Source organism: Pyxicephalus adspersus, chromosome 3 (genome assembly GCF_032062135.1).
Source record: "Pyxicephalus adspersus chromosome 3, UCB_Pads_2.0, whole genome shotgun sequence".
Lineage (NCBI taxonomy): Eukaryota > Metazoa > Chordata > Amphibia > Anura > Pyxicephalidae > Pyxicephalus > Pyxicephalus adspersus.
In genome coordinates, this window is record NC_092860.1 from 144,791,371 (window position 1) to 144,798,783 (window position 7,413).

General features: G+C 37.2%; 1 long non-coding RNA gene across 1 annotated transcript in view; it reads right to left on the reverse strand.

Moving 5' to 3' along the window:
* LOC140327286 (uncharacterized) overlaps positions 1-6,352 on the reverse strand; it is a 13,824-nt gene extending 7,472 nt beyond the window's left edge. Inside the window, exon 1 of the long non-coding RNA XR_011920015.1 lies at positions 6,267-6,352. This is a non-coding gene — a long non-coding RNA (uncharacterized lncRNA). The remainder of the gene's footprint in view (positions 1-6,266) is intronic.
* Between the last annotated feature and the right edge of the window lie 1,061 nt (positions 6,353-7,413).

Sequence of the window (7,413 nt, forward strand, 5' to 3'; positions counted from 1 at the left end):
CCTAACTCCCTTACATCCCACTTTCCACTTCCACCTCCACTCCTAGTCCCCCTTCTTATCACCCGATTTTCCACTCTCCACCATCTTCTACTACTACTATTCCATCTTCCATCTCCCATTGTTCCCATTCTGCCTACTTCCATTTGCTTTTCCAACATCTGTTCCAACTTTGCCTCAAATCTCCTTCTTCTCAAACACCTCTTAGGCTATTTGAAATTTTACCCCCCAACTATTTAGCTATTTACACCCTAATGCAGCTTCCATGGATACTCATTTACATGGCAGTGCCCTCATGGCAACACTAGTCACAGTATGACCTGCTCAATATAGTGCCCTAGACAAGTAGCACCATACCATACCAAAAGTCCCACTTTTTTAGTATACAGCTAAAGGACAGCATGGTGGCTAAGAGGTAGCACTCTTTCCTTTGCAGCGCTAGGTCCCAGGTTTGAATCTTGGCCAGGATACTATCTGCATGAAGTTTGCAGGTTGTCTGCGTGGGTTTCCTCCGGGTACTCCGGTTTCCTTCCACATCCTAAAAACACGCAGTGAGGTTAATTGGCTTCCCTCTAAAAAAAATTGGCCTTAGACTGTATTAATGACAATGGTAGGGGCATTAGATTGTGAGCCCCTTTGAGGGAAAGTTAGTGACACAACAATGGAATTTGTACAGCACTGCATAGTATGATGGTACTGTATAATAATACAGCTAATACTGAAAATTTTGCTGCAGCTCCTCATATTGTGTCCTGATTGATGTGCAGCACCTCCAGTGTCCTAGTTTTTTTTCAGAGATCTTAGCAGTATTTCCTCTGTAGTACTGCTCCATGATCCCCCCTCCAAACATAGCCAACTTACCAATGTGCCCACATAGCAGCCCTACCCTCATATTGTTGTGTAGCTTCCTGGTGTACCCACAGACATTATATATTTTAGCCCCTTAAACTGTGTTTATGTATTGTCAGTATATTTCTCAACTTACCTTTGCCTTTCTTTATAGTCAGTAACTGATTTGTGACTCTCTTTGTCTGTGAGTGTTCTGCCATTGCCCAGCTGGTGTTACTCATCTTAAGCATTATTATTTATTAATTTATTACCTTCTGTAGGCTTCATTGACAGGTTGGAATGTGACATACTTTTCAGTCTTTTGGATTTAGTATACGGTTTGTTTTTTTGGCTCTTAGTAGCGATCTTTTTTTTGGCAATCTGGTAGCTGCTCCTTATTGGTCCCAGTAATTATTATACAAATAAACCCTGCTGCGTATAGCCAATCTGGTACAATGTTTAACAAAGCAGGATGATTTAGGTGGAAAGCAATGCCAAAAGTGGGATCTGTACATGAAATCCAGGACAGTTGGAATTCCTGCAGTTGGACAGTTTATAAAATGCCAGAGACCACCAAAGAAAGGGTTAAAACAAATATTCCTGCAGTGTTCTGTGCTCTTTTGTGCTTGTACAAAGTATACCCATACCCAAAACCTTTTTTTCAGTTTTAGATACTGGTTTTACTATCTGGAGCTCCATTAGACATATTTCTAGTTACTTCCTGTCTTTGAGATACCCTTTATCCATGGTATGTGTACATGGGAGAATTTACTTAAATGCCCAGCCCATCACTGGAATCTGATGTACACCACAGGCAACATTCCATGTACAGGAAACAATATTATTTCTGTATAAAAAAATAATTCTGCCTTTCATCAAGGCAATAACATCAAATGGAGATGTATTGGTCAAGTGGGATTGGCTCCCAGTTGATTCTACTGGCCAGGGTTTCCCTATAGACGCGTGCCTGTGTGTCGGCTATACATCCCAAAAACAAAGTAAACTATGGCTGTTTGCTATTACATTTATTTATGTGTTCTTCTGAGGAAGCTTGACCGTGAAATATGTAGAGAAACCTTTACAATTATAACAGTTTTGAAGCTATGGATGTTGGTTACTGTACGTATATATCTTTGGAAACCCGTTTAGTACAAATGGACTGTTTTGAGCTTTAGGTTATGAAAAGGAGTTTCCTTCCTGGACTAGATGTGTAATATAGTTTTATTAAGTTTCTTGATTTGGATTATGTGATTTTATTATAAAATGCCGTATTTAGGTACTTTGTTGTTTGCAAGGTACCTTAAAAGTCCAATTTCTTATTTAATCTTTGCAACAAGGCAGTTAAACCTGAAAGAAATTATATTCTTTCCCAACTTTTTCCAAAATTAAAAAAAAAAAACACAAACAATAGATAAATATATACTTTCAAACATAGAGCAAGTGTTGTAGAAAACCTATGCCCACATTTAATACAATTTTCTGTACTTTGTATTGTAATTTTGTATTAAGATAAACTTGCTGGCATTTTAATAGTTGCGTTGTACTGTATTTCCCTATGTATAAGATGCTCCCATGTATATGACGCACCTTGATTTTGCGATCCGAAGTTTGGAAAAAATTATTTTATTACAATTATTTTATTACATAAAGTTATTGAACTCAAGTTTTATTCATCATAGAATCCATACAAATCCTCATCACTGTCAAAACTCTGATCCATATATTAGTTCTTTAGCTTCATTAGCCTCTTTAGCGTCATCTGTGTCTGATGATGAATCACTGTCTTCATATATTGGCCCTGATTTATGAAAGCTCTCCAAGGCTGGAGAGGATACACTTTCATCAGTGAAGCTGGGTGATCCAGCAAACCTGGAATGGATCTGGTTCAGGATATAAAACGTTTGCTAGCAAATTATTTTTAAAAATCCATTTCATGTTTTCAGGATCACGCAGCTTCACTTCTGAAAGTGTATTCTCTCCAGCCTTGGAGAGCTTTCATAAATCAGGTCCATTGCCTCATCCTCAGTTCCATCTATGGCATGTGAAATGCCACACTTCTTAAATGGCCTGACAACGATCTCAATCCTCACATTATCCCAGGATCTTTTTACCCAGGTACAAACTTTTCCTATAGTTGGTTTCTTCACTCTTCCTGCTGCAATCAAATTGTCCCCAGAAGACTTCATCCATTGTTTCCAAGCGCAAAAAAACGGGAAATGCAATTTAAATATATCTACTAGCGTTGTATAAGACACACCCTGTTTTTAGACCCCAAATTTTTTTAAACAAAGTGTGTCTTATACATGGGGAAATACGGTATTTGATTGTTGGGATGTCCGGTTAGTGGAATACTAGAGAGGAGGAGGTTACAGTAGTCCAGACCAGACTGGAGATTCTACTCTAACTCCATTTTCCTGCTTGCTTATTGCTTTATTCCAGCAGAATATATGCTATCTATATTGCACAGGAGTGATGCTTTACTTATTTTGGGTAAATATTTGAGGGAGAGTGATTTGTTTTCGGTAGGGTAATAAATGTGTGATGTCCATTTCAATTATTATGTAAATGTTGCTTGGGGAATAGTTGTTTGAAACATGTGAATCCTTGAATCTATGTAGTCAGATAACATGCTGCTGCTATAGAAAATCAGTCCTCTGTATGTATGATGAGATCTCAAATGCTATACCATTGGTGTGTACATTCCTACTCATTCTTTAAAAATAAACTCCATTGTCTTTTGGATCAATCAATGGCTCATCAATTCCTTCTGTTTGGCAGAAACTTATGAAGAAAGATTCAGAAACTTGCATTATGTAACATATTTAATAATATTGTAATGATACATTGCTTTTGTTACATTTTTACATTTTTTTTATTTAAAGTAGTTTAACACTTTTCTATAGAGGATATAATAGGAAAAGATAACACTTGTAGATAATATGAAAAAATCTTCACTACTACTAGTTGTCACTACTATAAGTGTCCCCTTTACAAGAATGCCACTTTATTCATGGTTTAGTGACAATGTAAAATGTAGCATTTTTCTTCACATTTAATTCCTTTGAAAATAATCTGATTTAGCACAGTGGGACATAAACAGCAAATAAAAGGTGAAAATGTTGCTAACCATTCTGTGCCAAAACAAAAATTGTGGTTACAGAAATTCCTATCTTTAATGATGTATGTATTGAGAAAACATATAAAAGTTAGGAAACTATTGTTATATTTGAACCAATGCCCCAAAAGTCATAAAATTGTTTTTTACCAATTTCGGGTTCTGAACTGCTGGGACATAGGTGTTCCTTAAGTGCTTTGCAAAAATAATAAAAAATATTTTGGAATGTTTCATGTTGTTTCTCTAAAAGTTTACAGGTGTGCATGAAAGAATTTACAATTGGGCAATCCATAAATGTAACTGGTGGTGGAGCATAAGAAGCCGGGGTCTCCGTAACTGGTTTGCAGAATCCTAAACAAAATTTGAAAAATTTTACTGTAGTAAAATAGTTTTTCCAGGTCCTTTAGGGAACAGATGATTTTGAAACAACCAGGTTATACTGTCACCTACAGCAGTGGTCGTCAACCTTTTCGGACCCATGGACCACTAAATTTACCGGCTCCAGACTGCCCATGCGCAGGGAGCTGGATGTCACTCAAAGAGGAAGAAACTTCCCCCATAGTGACGTCATGATGCCAGAACCTGCCCACTCTCCGACCCGCTCCCATTGTGTCCAGAGACAACCGCCCACTTCCCTGAGACTGCAATCTATACAGAGGACATGGTCCACGACTCTGGCCGGTGTGCCCCTCCTGACGAGGTTCTTCTTCTTACCCCACTGGGGGACGCACCAGCCAGAGCCGCAGACCACCAAAATTTTATCGTGGACCACCGGTTGGCAACCACTGAACTACAAGACTGGACACTGGTATGCAAAAAAAGTATGCCAACCAATAGGACATAACCCGTCCAGTAACCAGCGTACATCAGTTCATAGCAAAGGAATTTATGGCAATGGCCATATACACATTGGCTTGTCATAAATTGTCTATCAAGGGAAGTAGAATTTTTGGACGACTGAGACCTCCAAAAGGGAGCACAGCGACACAAGCAAACAGGCCCAACATAAAAGAAAGTCAATGTAGACATAACAAAAACTGGGCATGACTAAAGAATTTGAACACATCTCTGAGAAATGACATCTATTTTATATTAATCTTGGGAAGTTTTGAAAATTATTAAATGTGTGACTAGTATGGAAGATGTAGACAGTGCTGCTGTGCTCAAATAAGAGTGGTATTAGTTGTATCGCATGTGACACTAAATACAGAAAAAGACATGATTAGTCCAATGCAGCAAACTAAAGGGTTTAATAGCATAGAAAATAGCATAAGAAAAAGAGAGAGAAGAACAGAAGGTGGAGGAGGGATAGAAAAGAAATAGGTCGATTTTTCCTTGGTGAGGGACCGCATGCCCACGTTACCTGTAGGCAAGCCTATAACCTTGTTACCTTCTTGAAGGAAAGGATGCTGCATGACCCCAAACGCTTGCTTTTTAACACGTTGTGAGAGTGCTTTTACAATAAACTAAGTTACCCTCAATAGACTAGGAAAAAATGATTTTACTGTGGGTGTAAAAATCCTATTTTCTTTTTCTTGTCTGTTGAGGGACACATATTTATACAACAACTGGGACCTCCAAAAGCAGTCTACCTAAAAATGAGGCACCGCAGTACATGCAATCCTTCCCACCAAGAAAAAAGATGCACTAGGGTTGTTAACTTCACACAATGTTTTTCTTTGTTCTTTTTTGTTTCTTCTGAGAGCTTGTTCATCACTAATAAATCACTAAGCCAATTTTTCAAAGGCATTTTTTCAACTGTGCATACTTTCATTCACAAATTCATATTCATATTATATCTTCTCCCAAGTCAAAAATTCTCCCAGAGTCCCAGCCTCTTTGTGTTCCCCAAACCATGGTGAAAACTAAATAATCCTTGTTTAAACACAACCACTGTAGTGTTTTATTATTTATTGAGGAGTTTTATATCACTTTTAGGGGTTTAGCACAGCAGATAAGTATGGGTTGTCTTTTAGGGCAGCCTAAAATAAAAATATATATTACACAAGTCTGTTGTACAGCTTTGGTAGCTCTTTCAAATGAAGCAGACCATCAGACCAATAAAATTTATTGGATGTTTTAGCAATTGACTTTGGCTACTGTGAAAAACAGTTATGTTCTTTTAGGTACTTTTTCCTTTTTTAAACCATTTGAGGAACCAAGTGAACAGGGATGAGTTTTAACACATCCCTAGGGTTTTTATTCCTAAAATGTGTTGCCCCAAAAAAGTTGCTGTTTCTACGTTTTCATACACAGCAGTTTACCAGATATCTGCTGCTCACTACCCTTTATGAGCATTATTAAGAATACTTTTGTAAAGACATACCTGGAGAGTACAGGAGTAGGACAAGCAGTAGGAACCTCACAAACATCTCCATTTTACCACCACTTATCTGAAAGAAAAAAAAAAAATATAGCAGAAACCTAAAATAAAGTATAACATCTTCCTGTCTATGGTTATCCAAATATGGAAAACTCAGGAAAAGTTTTTTAATTTTGCTTTCTGCTCTGGTTTTTGCTCTACTTGTCAGCTTAGTCTGCCAAATAATTCAATGTGACCCGATGTATAATGTAGAACAGGACTTTCCAAACAGTTTTTTTATTAGGTGAGGATGAATTTTTTGTCAAAGCTGTCTATACAGGCAGGTGAGTATATTTTATTGCAGAGGGGACATCACTTATTTCTGCAATAAACTCACTGACCTGCCTGATCTCTCTTCCTCAGTCAGGTTCAAGAAACCACTAGCAACTTCTGCAGGAACCCCAATGTTTCTCCATAACCCTGGCCGAGAAACACTAGCACTACGGCCCCACATTTGAATCTCAGCCAAGTATGCGTTTCTCTTGGCACCATGGTTTCCTAAAATATACTCATACCTTTGCTGGCTTTACACCAAAATTGTCTTTAAACTGCGTTAGACCCATAATGTTGGAGATTCTAGATTGTGAGTTTCTCTAAGAGAAATATATATATAAATATATGTATATTGGAGTATAATTTGTACAATATCACGTTTACAGAAAGCAGCTGCAAATGCAAATTATGCTTGTTATCCTCTCAGATGATATAAGACAACATCAAATTTTATACTCCTGAATCCCCAGTAATAATATCTGTAAGTGGTGTAATATGTAAACTATCATTATTGGAACATCAAGATTCTTATCAATTATTCATCCAAAGGTTACATAAAAAAGGGGATTGTAAATAATTGGTAAATTGTAAATTGATAAATGTAGTAAATCAGGCATATGAGCTAGGAAAGAAGCAAAGTATACAGTACCCTCATTATGTAAAAAATAGATTATCTATCACCTTGCCAAGTAGGGATGGGCAGACATATAGCTGTTTAAATATGAATACTAGCCATTATATTGTAGATTTTATTCTCAGAAAGTATATGTATATTTAAATGGTTAAAGTACAGACAGAGAAAAAGAAATATTACATAATAAACTGTTACAAAGCTAGG